The 13528-nt window shown below is 37.5% G+C and overlaps 1 protein-coding gene across 3 annotated transcripts in view; it reads left to right on the top strand.

Moving 5' to 3' along the window:
• Positions 1–13528, top strand: part of GRID2 (glutamate ionotropic receptor delta type subunit 2) — a 736483-nt gene that overhangs the window by 385483 nt on the left and 337472 nt on the right. The gene's annotated exons all lie outside the window — the stretch shown is intronic.

Here is a 13528-nt window from a genome sequence, read left to right as displayed (position 1 = left end):
TCTGGTCCGGTTTGGCTTTGGCTCCGGTGTTAGGCTCGGGCAGCTGAAGCCAGGCAGGCTCCGGTGAGCAGCGGTCCCTTGGGAGCAGGCCGGCTCCCCGCGGAATGGGTACGGGCGGCCTGCCCTCGGCTCCTCGGGGCAGCCGCCTCTTCCTTCTTGACTTCTCCGGGCAGCGGTGCTGGCGATCCAGGCAGCTGCAGCGGCTTGGGGGGGTGTCCCACACAGGGAGCATCCGCGAAGGCCTCCCCTTTTTACCTGCTGAACTCGCCGCCTTTTATACCCCGGTGACCCCCCTTGTCCATTCAGTGTCGCTGTCCAGAGCCAATTGGCATCCATGAGCCCCAAGTTAGGGCAATAACAACAGGGGCAATGCCTAACTTGTTGCCCGACCTTCCTGCCTTGTATCGCACCTGTTGTTTTGCTTTTGTTTCTCCTTGAGCAGCAGGCCTGGTTTTGGTCTTCTAGCTGGGTATCATCAGCAAAAGGCCTTTGCTGACTTAAAAGGCACTTTGTTTAGACTTACGTGGGGAAGAAGAAGAACCGTTTCCCACAGTGTTATATTAAATTCTTAGGTTCCCTAGTTGCTCAGATAGGATTCTTCTCTTGGCAGGATTGTCTGGTTTTACTTCTTGTGTTATGCAGTAAATTATTAACATACTAATTGTTCCTAGAATATTGTATCTGGTGCTCTTCAGTTTCAGTACTGATCTTGCTCTGAAGAACATCCACTCCTCCACTTACTGAAAGTAATAAGCCCATGTCTTTCTTTTTCAAAAGTAATAGAACCAGTTTAAATGTGAGTCTAGATTGTCTCTACACTGTGTCTTCAGTTCTCCCATGCTACTTCTTCCCCTCTCTTTGCACTTTTCAATAGCTTCATTTCCTTTTGTTTTCAGCATAACAGCCTCTGTTTCTTCTTAATTTTAGCTTGCCTGAATGCCAAGTCTTATTCTTTCTTCCTGATGTTGCTTTGGCTGCTAGGTTTTCAATTGCCATGATTTCACATGATCTACTCCTCTTCAATCTATACCCTATATATCTTTTTATTCATTGTTTTACAACGCTATCTCCTCTTACTTGCCTTATAAATAATGTGTATCTTTCCATGCCCCATTTCTTTCCTAAATTCATTTTCACATCCGTTTCAATCTTACTTTCCTGGTAACTTTTTACTCATTTTCCCACTGTTGATCCTCTACACCACGTCTTTGCTTTCCTCCACTCATTTTCCTTTCTTGTGATTTCAGAATGTTTTGGGTGGACCTAAAGGAGGATGGAAGGTTTGCTACACTAACTTCCAAGTCTTATATGCAAAATGAAGGATTTTATTTATTTTCCCTCCTCTAAACAAAAACAGAACTTGCTCCATATTAGAGACTGGTCATCAAGCACATCTTTTAAAATACATGTCTCGATTTTGCAGGGTCTAAGACATGTATCTTTTTTTTTGTTGTTCTAATTTATCATTTTCTGTCTAATTGTGTGGAAAATTACTTATAAAATGGGAAAAAATCAGATAAGAACTTTTTTGAATCTGATTATACCAAGCAAGGAATTTTCCTCAAAAAAACCCAATGTCATTAATAATGTGTTTTGGGCAAATGTTTGTATCATTAGTATTGCTTCTGTTTATATCATTATCATGAAGTATAGGTTTAGGTTGTTTGAGCTGTTCAGAAAACATGAAATACTTAACTGCTATCCCAATGTTAATTTGTCATCACAGGCCTTATTTATGTAGTGGGATGTTGAATTACAGTATTTATTCTGAAGATCAAATAGAAGATGTGATGATCCCATTTTCTGAAATTCTACCTAAAAATGGCACTGGAATTTTAGCCACAGCTCATGACTTTTCTACATGGGCAAAGTCTGCCTGCATGAAAAAAAACACAAGCAAAACCAAGCATAACAAATTCATGGCTCTGATGAATTACAAAAAAAACCCTTTATTACACTGAACAAATGATAATAACTGCTACCAACACAGTGGCTGAAGTTAATCTGTTGTTATGATGATTCTTTGTAAGGCTGCATATATAGAAAACCAATTGCAGCAGCATTTTCCAAAGATTCACAGGTTTTTCTTGTGTCTGTAAAAACCCTTGCAGTCTGTGGATGGAATTACTTAGTCAAGGGGTTTATACTGCTGTTGTGCAGATTTCACTTTTCCCTTGGCTTCTTTGAAGAAAACAGAAAGCTTAATTTGCCTTCTCTGGCTATCATAATCCAGCCAAATGATTGTGTAAACATCTGGCCAAATCTAGAAGACACTGTCTTGGCTGGAATGGTGTAGGAAGCAATCCAAACCATAAGGAGCCTGGGGACAAGGAAATGAGGCAGCATTATTAGGCAAGATTAGGCAATTCCTGTTATTAGGAAGGGAAGATCTGTAGTGAGCTTGGCTACTGATGGCCACGTGGATTCAAGTATCCAAAGATAAGTGCTGAAGGTTGGAACTGTTTAGACTCCAGAAAAGTTGATGTTCACAATCAGGTTTAATTTGAACAGGCAGAGCAGCACAGATGACAGAGAAGGCCCTGGTGGGAAGAGTTACGATAACCTTCGTTTATACTGATGAAAACATAAGCAGGACTTTTAGCTATGTCAAAAGCAGGAGAAAAGGTGGGTTCATGGCAGATACTTGGTAGAAGCAAGCAATATTGGCTGTTTCTTCTATTAAGTACTCTCCTTGAAACCACCTTTTCTCCTGTTTCCTGTATAGCTAATATACCAATCCAAACCATCTTCAGATAGCTGCAGCAAGAAGGGGCTTTGGGGAAGAAAATGGTCTTTTTCCCAAAAACACAGCACGTTTTGCTGTGTTACGTTCAAAGTGATGTTAAGCCTTCCAGGAAGATGCATCAGAGAGACAGGCTCAGTGTCGTCAATCCTGCATATTCAAACATAGTTGCAGAATGGGCATAAGGAGTATTTTTTATTTTCTCCCTCTCCACTGCCCTTTTCCAGTGTGTATTTTCAATGTCTGCAATTGTTATTTTAAGTACTGTCATCTTTCACTTAAAAAAAAAAAGTTATGCTGACATTTGTGTATGATCCCAGCCTTAAAGAGCTGTAGAGCCTAGAAAAGTTTGTGATAAATATATCTGGTTGTAATTGTATTTATACTTATGATTCTACAGCAATAACAAAGTTGAAATTTAAGTACAATTGCGTAGCTAGCTAAGGGCATATTTAGAACACCCACATATCTATTGAGTTGTCCAAACAGTTTGGAGATGTATTTAGATACATCCTGAGCTGTGTTAATAGAACTTAATAGCTTTAAATACAGACTGGTCTACTGAGGCTGCTGGTCAATGTGCCTCTGTCATGTTCAACATTTCAAGGATCATATTTCAAAGAGTGTTTATTTTTAAATGCATTTCAGTCTGCAGTCTAGAAAAAAATCAGCAAATAGGGCTAAGTAAATGCAATCACTTTTATTCCATCAGTATTAATTTTCCACACAGTGTTTGGAATTATTTAATATTCTGTTTAAATGAAATATTTTCTGTTCTCTCAGTGAAAAGATAGAACAGATTTTGAATATAAGCATTGCGTGCCTTGCCTCTGCTGGTGCCTGCTTGCTTTGCAAATTCATATCTGAGCATAAAGCTGACTCTGTGTGAACAGTTTTTTGCTTTTAGTTCCTCCACAGTGAGTGCTGGAGAGGCAATAATAGCTGGGAGTACTGCAACACATTCCTATAGTAACTTTAATTTTGGAAGTGGAAGCTACAGTCATCTCTTTGTTATGTGCAAGGCAGACAAATACAGGAGCTTGTTCAATAAAACAGTTGGATGATTTACATAAATTTCGGTGGCTTGAATTCCTTTGAAAAATAAAAGGAATTAGATTATGCATACTATAATTTACATAGCTAAGGCTGGCAAAATTGTTGTCTCAGTTCAGGCAACTATCTTCCTATCGTGATGTTTGTACAATTTAGCTACTCTGAATCATAACAACTGTCACGCTTGGAGATTGTTTTATATTCTTGTTCTGAAAGAAGAAAGCAATGAAGCTTCACTTATTTTTTTGTGTGACGTGAAATGAGGCTCTAGAAAGAAAAGTAAAAGCTGACTTGATTTGTAGGGTCATGCTTCTTGAGGAGTCAGCAATTTATTGAGTAATGTTACAGCACAACTCCCAAAGGCACAGTCACAGGAAAGCTTCTTGAGAGTTTCTTAGACCTAGAAGCAAGAGCAGCTCTTTCAGCCAGCACCTTAGGCTTGTCCAAATCACATTTATTATAAAATGGAGTGCATGTCTAACAGGGAAGGAGATCTTGTTTGAGAGTATGATAAATGTCTCTAAGACCCACTTGCCATATGTGTGGAAAAGAAACAATTCAAACACGAAGTTAGGGCACCATAAAATGAATGGCGTTGCCGTCCTTTATGGACTGGCTGCAGGGAAGGGCTCTGTTTACGTGGGAATATTTATATATAATGTTCTCCTGGGAGCATTTTCTGATGAGAAAATTTTTCTCTTTCTCCTTTTGCCTTTGTATAATTTAGAAGGTTTTAGGAGCTGGAGTTCTGTTTTCCCACACACATGATATCCTGTTTTATATTGAGGATTATCTTTCCTTATTTCCTCCTTCTGAGGGAGGTCAAACTCTGGAAGGAAGGTTTAGAGAAGCTGTGGGATTTCTGTCCCTGGAGGTTTTCCAGACTCAGCAGGAGCAGGATGGTGCTCTGAGCAACTGGATCTAATTTTGAAGTTAGCCCTGCTTTGAGCAGAGGGCTGGACTAGTTGACCTTTAAAGGTGTCTTCCAACTTACATTTTTCTGCTTTTCTGTGGTTATTGGAAACGAACTCAGTTTTATCAGGACAATTATAAAGTTGCTATTAGATTGCCTTGAGGCTGATCTATTTTGGCAGAGGAGTGAGTGATGGAAGTATATAATTCATTTCTAGAACAAATGTTTGTTATCATTCTTAAACATGCAACCAAGGAATTAGACTTACAGACAAATAAAGGGCTGGGATAGTTTAGGGCTAAAACAGCATGACTCTAGGCTATGAAGAAGGAGGAGGTAGCTCTAGTGACTGGCATTTCTGCCACCTATCATTTGTTTCATTTTTGCCATCCCAGATAAATTTGGAATGATAACTGTTTAATTGGTTTTGCTTACAACTCTAACATATTAATATGATTTCTGTGTTCAGTGGTGTCAAAAATGACTGGAAGAGTGCAAGAATAACGGATTCTCTAAATGTGCTTGGGGCAAGAAATAATGGAAGTAGATAGCAGCAAGTGAGTCTGAGGTTAGATATTAAGAAGCACTTTTCAACTGTAAAGACTGTGAAGCATTCAAGTAGATTGCTTGGGGGGACTGCAGCGTTTCTAACTTTTGGAGGTTTTTAAGAATAGATTGGACAAATATCAGACAGGAATAGTTAATACATATAGTTGATCCTGCTGAGGGGACTTAAATGACCTCTTAAGGTTCGTTCCAGCTTTTTCTGATTCTTTGTAATAGGATGAATTATGCAGATTTCTTGGAGAAATATAATGGGAAAACTGACATTTCAGTTCAAGCAGAGTTTCATTTTAATTCCAAGCTTTGCTTTTTCATTTGTATGGTGTTTCATGACATGAGTCAAAACAACAAAATATGACAGTGGTATTTGACGTGTCACAAAGTCAAAATATGACACAATTGATTAATTCTAAAAAAAAGGTGTGAAAATCAGTAAAGGCAACTTTTTTTCTAGTGGAGATGAGGGCATTTTCTTTTCCTGGTCAGAATGTCTCTTGATTGTTTTTTAGTTAAAGAGTTTGATGCAATGCAAGAACATGACCTTTTTTTTAAAGTAACATTATATATGTGTTACTGAAGAGAGCCATTCACTGAGTTCAGACACTGACTGCTAAGTCTGTTCACCCAAATCAGTGTGTCCTTTGCATTTCAATTTTAACAAATTGTATTAACATTTCAGGCTGTCATTTCAAACCAGTAAGTCTCTTCAGAGTCCTTGAAAGGTGTAACAGAATAGCCAGTGCTGGCGTTACAGGTGGAATAATTGAGGAATGAATAGTCTAATCTAGTGAATGTGAGCCAAAAGAATTTAATAGTTAAATTGTTTATTTTATGAGTTTTCACTTATTTGCCATATATTATTAAGAAAACATTTGATTAAATTTTAAATGTTGCAAGTAGAGTGTGAGGGATTTTCTTAAGGGCTGATTAGTTACTCCCCAGAGATCATTACTCCTGTAGATGATTAGTGTTGCTAAATCTCTACACTTGACTAAAGATTTTTTTGCCACTTTCAACTAAGGAAGAAGCTAGTAGGCTTTTAACTTTCTTATGCATCCATATATGAAAAATTTTCCAGAACGTGAGTATGAGAGTATTTTTAGTAATACAATAATAATTTTTTACTGTGAATTTTCTGCTGTACAGAAATAGGATTATGAAGTGGTAGGTAATGTAATGGATTTAAGAAAATCCAGAAAGATTTCAGTGTGGGCAAATTAATCCTTTTATGTATTTAACATATACATATTAGTGTGAAGCTTGAAATACAGAGGCATGATAAAGGGTTATAATCTGTTACATTAATCAAAAGCAAAACATACAGTTCATTGCAAATAATATTTTAGAATACATTAAAAGTATTAGCATATTCTTTTTGCTGGAATTACTGAAGAGACAACTTTATTCTATGTGGGAAAAAGACAATGGGTAATGAAATAGCACTTGTCTCTGCAATTCGAGGAACATAAAAGAGGATTTTCTTCTTCTCTTTCTTTTTGGTTTTGTGTTTCATTTTTTTTTGGTGTGGTGTTTTGTTTTATTTTGTTGGTTTGTTTTTTAAAAGTACTGTGTGAAGTTGTGAAACCTCAGCTGGATATGTCTCACAACTGTTGAACTGTGGCACAGAGCCTAGTGTACGTACAATGATTCCCTCATGTGCTCTTGAATCAGCTGGTGGACAGGCATTAATTAATGCTATTGGTGTAAGTAGTGGGGAGGAAGATCAGCAGATAACAGAGTATAAAAATACACTGTTTATCAGTAGCTCTGTACTTTATCTTTTATAAGTTCTGCTTGTATAAGACTGAGTGTAACTAGAAGAATAACTCAGAGAGGGAAGAGGAAATGTTTTGCTTGCTTTTGCTGATAAAGGTTTGTTGAGCTCTGTGTTTCTTATAGTTGAGATCCTAGTTGAGGAGCAAAATGAACACTGTTGTAATTTATATTGGCTTTGTAATAAAATACTTGTGGCGTTCCCACATAATAGCAAGATGTGTAAAAGCCCAAGCTTTAGTGATGGCACAGGCATGAGGCTCACTGAGTGATGAAGAGGCAGAAGCTGAGTAGTGTTTGACCTGGTTTCACTCAGTAGGGATCATGGGAAACTCTGGAGAGCTGCATTTTCAGACATGGAGTACCTGACACTGTAGACAAAGTGTATTTGTGAAATCTCCAGTTGAGCAAATGGAAATGTTAGATATATTTGATAAACACTTTCTAAAGTCAGCAGAAGGCAAAGAACAGATTTACTTTATTTTTGAGAGAGAGATATATATATATAAGAGCTCACTTGGTTAAAATAGCTCCTTTGTTTTGTTAACAAGGACAAACACAACTTTCAGAGTGTATATAATTTTTCTAGTAGTTTAATGACCAGGGATGTTCACAATTATATTCTGTCAGTATTTTGAGACTTTTTCCTTTATAAAATGAGGATTTGACTTTTTAGTCTGCAAGTGTTGCTTTAAAAAAACCAAACCAAAAACCTAGGACAAAATCCTTTTCAGTACACAGTTTGTCAATAAAATAAAGAAAGCTGACTACTCTGAAATGCTTCCTGATGGTCCAGTTTACATACTTTACTTTGGTAAAAATCTCATTAAATCAGAACCTTTAGAATTATAGTATTGCTCAAGTTGCTCAACTTGATCTTAGACAAAGGGTTGGGGTGATTTAAGCTTTGTAATAACTCACTGTCTGGAGTTTTCACTGGGATGTGAACACATCGTTGTGGCCATCTGTAATAATTTCATTACAAGTAGCTTTCAGAATCAAATACATGTTTTCCCACAAGCGGGTTATGTAACCTTATATCCTAAGGTGAAAAGAATGTGCTTGTTTTATTTTCCTTTTGCTATGTATGATGCTTTTTGTACATAATTCCAAGTTGGCTGAGAGCCAGGCCTCATATGTAGTCATCACAACTGAGAAGCTGATGTTGAGCTATTGAGATCAACCACGGGAGATGTTCTGAGAATTTCGGTGCTACTGGAGAAATAAAAGGAAGGAGAAGGTACATAGAGATGTTGTCAGTGTTGTGATACACGCATTTAAATAACATGTAACATCTGGCTGATTGCCAAGCAGTTCATTGGGCAGATGCAGGATTATTTTAGCACTGCAGTTGTGCTAGGTTTTATTATTATTTTACATTCAATTTAATTATCGAACAGGAACATTTGTGAGAACTTCCCTCGATTGAGTTTTGGGGAAAACATGGGTTTTAGGACAGTTTGCAGGTTCTGGTAATTTTTATTCTGCAGTGTGCATAGCTTTGCACATTACTACTGTGTAGTGTTTGTTAAAAAAATCCTCTCTCTATTTGGAGTATAGCTGCAAGAAATATTTTTTTAAAAATGTAAGTGTGTATTTTGTGAGCCTGTGTATCTGTGTGGGGCTACAGTAACTCATCTCTCACTGACCTTCCCAAAAAACAGAGCTCTGCCACAAGCTATGCCTGAGCTTGTATATGGCCTCATGGTCTTCTACAGCAAAAAGGCACAATTATTTATGATGCAGAGTGGCAGAATCTTGCCACTAGAAATGAAACTAGTATCATCTCTTCTTTGTTTGCCAAGATACTCCCTTTGACATTGATCTTTACACTTTAGCTGCAGCAGAAAAATAGCAAAGGCTACTGCAGGAGGAAATGCCCCTTGACTGCTGGGGAGCAAACCTGAACCTTTGACATGGGTTTACGAGTTGAGAATTCAGCTGCTCTGTTTCACACCCCCCCAGGGATGTGGTGGCTGAGTGGTTTGTTGAGCTACAAATGTTCTCCTAAAACCTGTAGAGGAGGGAGACACAGCAGTGGTTCTACCTGTGCCAGGTCAAATAAAGAGGTCTGTTTTCATGTGCTTGGTATTGTGTAAAACATAGAGCCAGTTCTCTCTCTGCTTGAAATTATTTGTGGGAGTCTACTGATGTATTTCAGATTGCCTGGTTATTACAGGAAGAGTGAAAGTAAGTAATTGCATAGAGCTTTTACTTTCCTGCTGTCGACACCAGTCACTCCACCTCTAGTCTCACAGCCACAATAGCCAGATGTCTTACCAAACCAAGCTGTCAAAATAGCTTTTTTTGAATTTCAGTGGAGTGCATAAGATGAGAGAGCTTTAGATCATTTCTGAAGGCAGGAAGCAGTGAAGATTAGTGCTTTTGTGATCTTTATCTTACCTTTGCATTATCCTTTCCAAACCGTGCATCACACAGCCTCTTGCAAGATCTGGGGAATATGATGGATGGGATGTCAATGGCACAGAGGAGAGGCTGTTTCAGATAAAGGAGCTGGAGACTTGAAGGGGACCTATATTGAGATCTAACAAGGTTGGAGGAAGCCCCTGTAGCTCCAATGCTGTAGTAAAGGTCTGGCAAGCTGGGTTGTTTCAGGACATGTTGGCATGTGGCTGATATAGAGGCTTGTTTGTTGTTTTGGGGGCTTTTTTTTCTAAGGTAATTTGAATGTGTTTTTAAAAGGCATTGTTTTACTAAATGGGCAAGCCTGTTCTTCAAAGTTCAGGGGGTCACACTGCTCTCTAGCAGGAATCTGACTTTAAAATAGGACTGGCTGATAATGAATAATTGAAGATAGGAGAAAAGTGAGAGAGGATAAGAAATGAATGGTCATATTTAAACTTGTTTGAAAGTTGGTGTCAGTGGTCTAGTCTGAACTGGAGGGCATAAAAATCTCTTGAACAATTCTGGTGGCTTTCAGCTAGAATGTCAGTGAGTCTATGGAGTGGGCTGGTTCTGCAAGATGTGTGTTACTTTGAGTACTATCTGATTTCAAACCCTGTTATTCATCTCATATAAGACTTCATAAGATATAAACCAGATGTTGTATTTGGAGCCAGGAATTAAAATGTAATGCCTTTTCTTTGAAAAACAGACCAGCACTAAGAGTGCTAACTTTTCTTTTAGCCTGAGTCTTGAGGATGTTTTATTTCCTGAGCACTTTGAATTAAGGAGTTTTTATTGTTGATTTTGTTTGTTTGTTGCGTTGTTGTTTTAAACTAATTGTCAGTCACTTTTAGCAGCTATATGTTTAATACCAATAAGAACTTACTTGGAAAACTGCTGTGAAAAATGAAAACAAGCTTTGGGCATTTAGTCTGCTTCAATGAACTGTAGATCACTTTCTACAGCTCCTGAATGCTGCAGATAGAGAAATATGGCAGAAAGAATCAGCAGTAAGTATGAGAGAGGGTTTTGACAAAAAGACTTATCTTTGTCTTCAGTAACATAAACCTTAGATCTCATGTATTAGGGGTCTGTTTTTCAGTCGTTTTTTCTCAGTATGTATATTCATATTTAACCTCATGTTATTCTGACTTATTTACCACTTCCAGTTAACTTAATTAGTGTTTATCCTTCCCTGTTTGAATAAATTTACCAATATGTTTTATTCCCATCACTCTTACTGATGTTAATAGGCTGTTGCTGTTGTGTTTACTGTTCTACCTTATACGTTTATTTTGGAGTGTATTTCCTCTGTGAAACAGCCTGAAAGGACAGGGGATTGAATATACCAACTACTTGCTGCTAGTCTAAGGTTCACTGTGATTAAATGCAAAAAGCCTTTTTTTAGATATTTCAATGGGATGTAAAATCCATAGTGGCAGTATACAAATGCAGTTGGGTTCAGCTGAGGCTTTGTGACTTACTTTTCAAACACAGCATTATTAAAAAGATGGTCAGCTGAAATTCAGATTAGCTGAACTCTGCAATTTCTAGGCACAGAGAGTTTGAATAGAATCGGATTCCTGAGGAGAATACAATTGTGTTGTCAAAAATAATGAGAGGCATAAACAAGATGAATAAAGAATTACTCATTTATTCGCTTACTGTTTCTCACAGTACTTGAATGCGGGTTGTATTTGTGAGGAAAGTCCATGAAATATTCTCAGAGAATGTCTAAAGCAAAAAGAACAGTCTATAGACAGCGGAACTCATTGGTCCTGAAACTTTTGTAGGCAACAACTTCAAGTGGGTTCAAAAAATAGGGCTTCTTTGCTCTCATCTTGGTATATTGCCCACTGCCTGGGAGGGAAGAAGCACAGGGAAAAAGCAGATAAATCTGCCTATTAGGTAGTGAAGTGGGGAGTAAGCTAATGCTTTTATCCAATTTATATGCTATAACCAGATCCAAAAAGTCCGGCATGTTTTTCAGAGTAGTGTGCTAATGCCTGTTTAAAATCCATTCAAAAATCTAGTTAGAGACAAATGAGGCATATGAAAAGATGGCAGGCTTTGCAGCCAGCTAGTGTGCTGAATAGATAGTGCATGGTTTGTAGTAATTTGAAAGTAGAGTGAGAACAGGAATTGAATAATTGGAGGGGTCCTGGTGTATGTGGTGGTACATATATGTGTGATGTAAAGTCTGGTCCTTAATCCTTGTTCAGTATAGATGGTGCCTTGCTTTATGGTTATAGCTTAGTTATTCCCTTAGGGAAGAGTAATGCTCCTTGTCAGAGTGGCAAAATCTAGTTCCTCGAATCCAAACCGGTGACATATCTTGTTTACTTATCACTGCTTCTTTTTGTAATCAATCTGAAAGTTCAGCTGTTGTAGAAAGGTGACAAATGGTTGTTGCCCTCTATCTGTGGAAACTATCTAGCAGCTGTTGTAAGGGCTGGTGAGGCTGTAGCTGGTAAAGATGTAATCTCATGAATGGCAGAGCAATTGCAATTCAAGAGGCAGAATGGAAATCTTAAAAAATAAAAGAAACGTTGGAGAATGCCTGATTAAATCAAATAAAGCTGTGATTTCTTTCATATGGAAGATAATAAAATGCTGACCTTTGTGTTTGACTGCAGGTTTGCTGAAGAGTTTCTGAACAAACACTAATTTTATTTTATTTTTTCTCTTGGGGCCTGATGCTTTTCAAGAGGTGTGTCTGAAATTAAATGTATTTGATTGTTTCTCCTTACAGCCCTCATATAAAATTTAGGGGAAAAGTAAATGTGGGTGCAGTGAAGGTCACATTTTCATTTCACCCTCAGTTCTCCAGATCTTTTGAGAAATAATACAAATAGGTAGTGTTCTATACAGTTAAAAATGTTTTATGGAAAACTTGGTCCTTGAATTTTAAAAACAAAGGAGATAACTTGGGTTCAACTGCTCTTGACATGTAGCAGCAGTAAGTGGAAGCGTGCTCTTAAGCTATATTTAACCAAACATGTTTAAGCACTAAACTGATTAAAAAACAAACAAAACCCCCCAAACCCACACCACCACCTTCCCTCCAGCACAAAAAAACCTACAAGTTGTTGACAAAATCATCTCCACTGAGGATGGAACTGTGGAGCAACATATTTAAATGATTCTAACTAAACAGTAGAAAGGTGGGGTTTAAAAAGAAACCAAAGACAAAAATAAGACAGAAATAAAGGCTCTCTGAAAAATGGATCTGTTTTGAAAGCATTCAGGGAGCACACAGAAAATGGCTTACAGCTGTCAAGAGTGGCTGTTTGGAATTGTTTCTTAGGTTCCTGGCTGGAGCTTAGTTCCCAACGGTGTATGATGGAAGTCTGAGAACCTAGGGAGGTTACAGAAGAGAGACATGGCCTTGCAACATCTAGGGCCCCTTTGGGAAGTGATGGGCATAAATCCAATTTAAGTGGGCTTTAAAGACTTTAAAACCTCTCTCAGAGCTTTCCTATAGCTTACTTATTTCAACCAAAATTACATGCTAATTTGCAGTGTGGCACTGGGACAATGGATCATAATTAATGTCTCCCTAGATATTTAGAATTAGCCACTAAGTGTTTGAAAAAAATCAGATATGTTATGTAGTTACCATTGCTACAGAGATGGTACATTTTTGCACATAATTCTGAAAGTGTACTGTGTGTTTAATAATTTGATGATTGGTATGAAGGTGAGTTTTTGAAACAAAATATAGTCTGAACATCTTTTTAAATTTATTTGCAAAGGTATCTCTCAGGTCTTTCAGTAGCAATGTTATGTTTATTGTTCCTTTTACTGATGTTACTTAAAACTCTGTTCAGACCAAAATGAAATCCCACATTCTGAAAAGAATACATGGACTATTCAGAATCTTAAAATGTAGACTTGAAAATTATTTTGATTTTTTTAATTAAATAATTTTATTAAAACATAAACCTCTACTCCATGTAAAATTAAATTAAATAGACATATTTTTCTACCAGAAGAGAGAGAGATGAAAGAGAAAGCATATTTTATTCATGTTGCAAGCTGGAATTTTACTCTGATGCAAATAAAACTACATGTGA

The sequence above is a fragment of the Apus apus genome, chromosome 4, assembly GCF_020740795.1.
Source record: "Apus apus isolate bApuApu2 chromosome 4, bApuApu2.pri.cur, whole genome shotgun sequence".
Classification (NCBI taxonomy): Eukaryota; Metazoa; Chordata; class Aves; order Apodiformes; family Apodidae; genus Apus; species Apus apus.
Note: the sequence above shows the minus strand (reverse complement) of the source record. Positions and strands in the feature narration are given on the sequence as shown.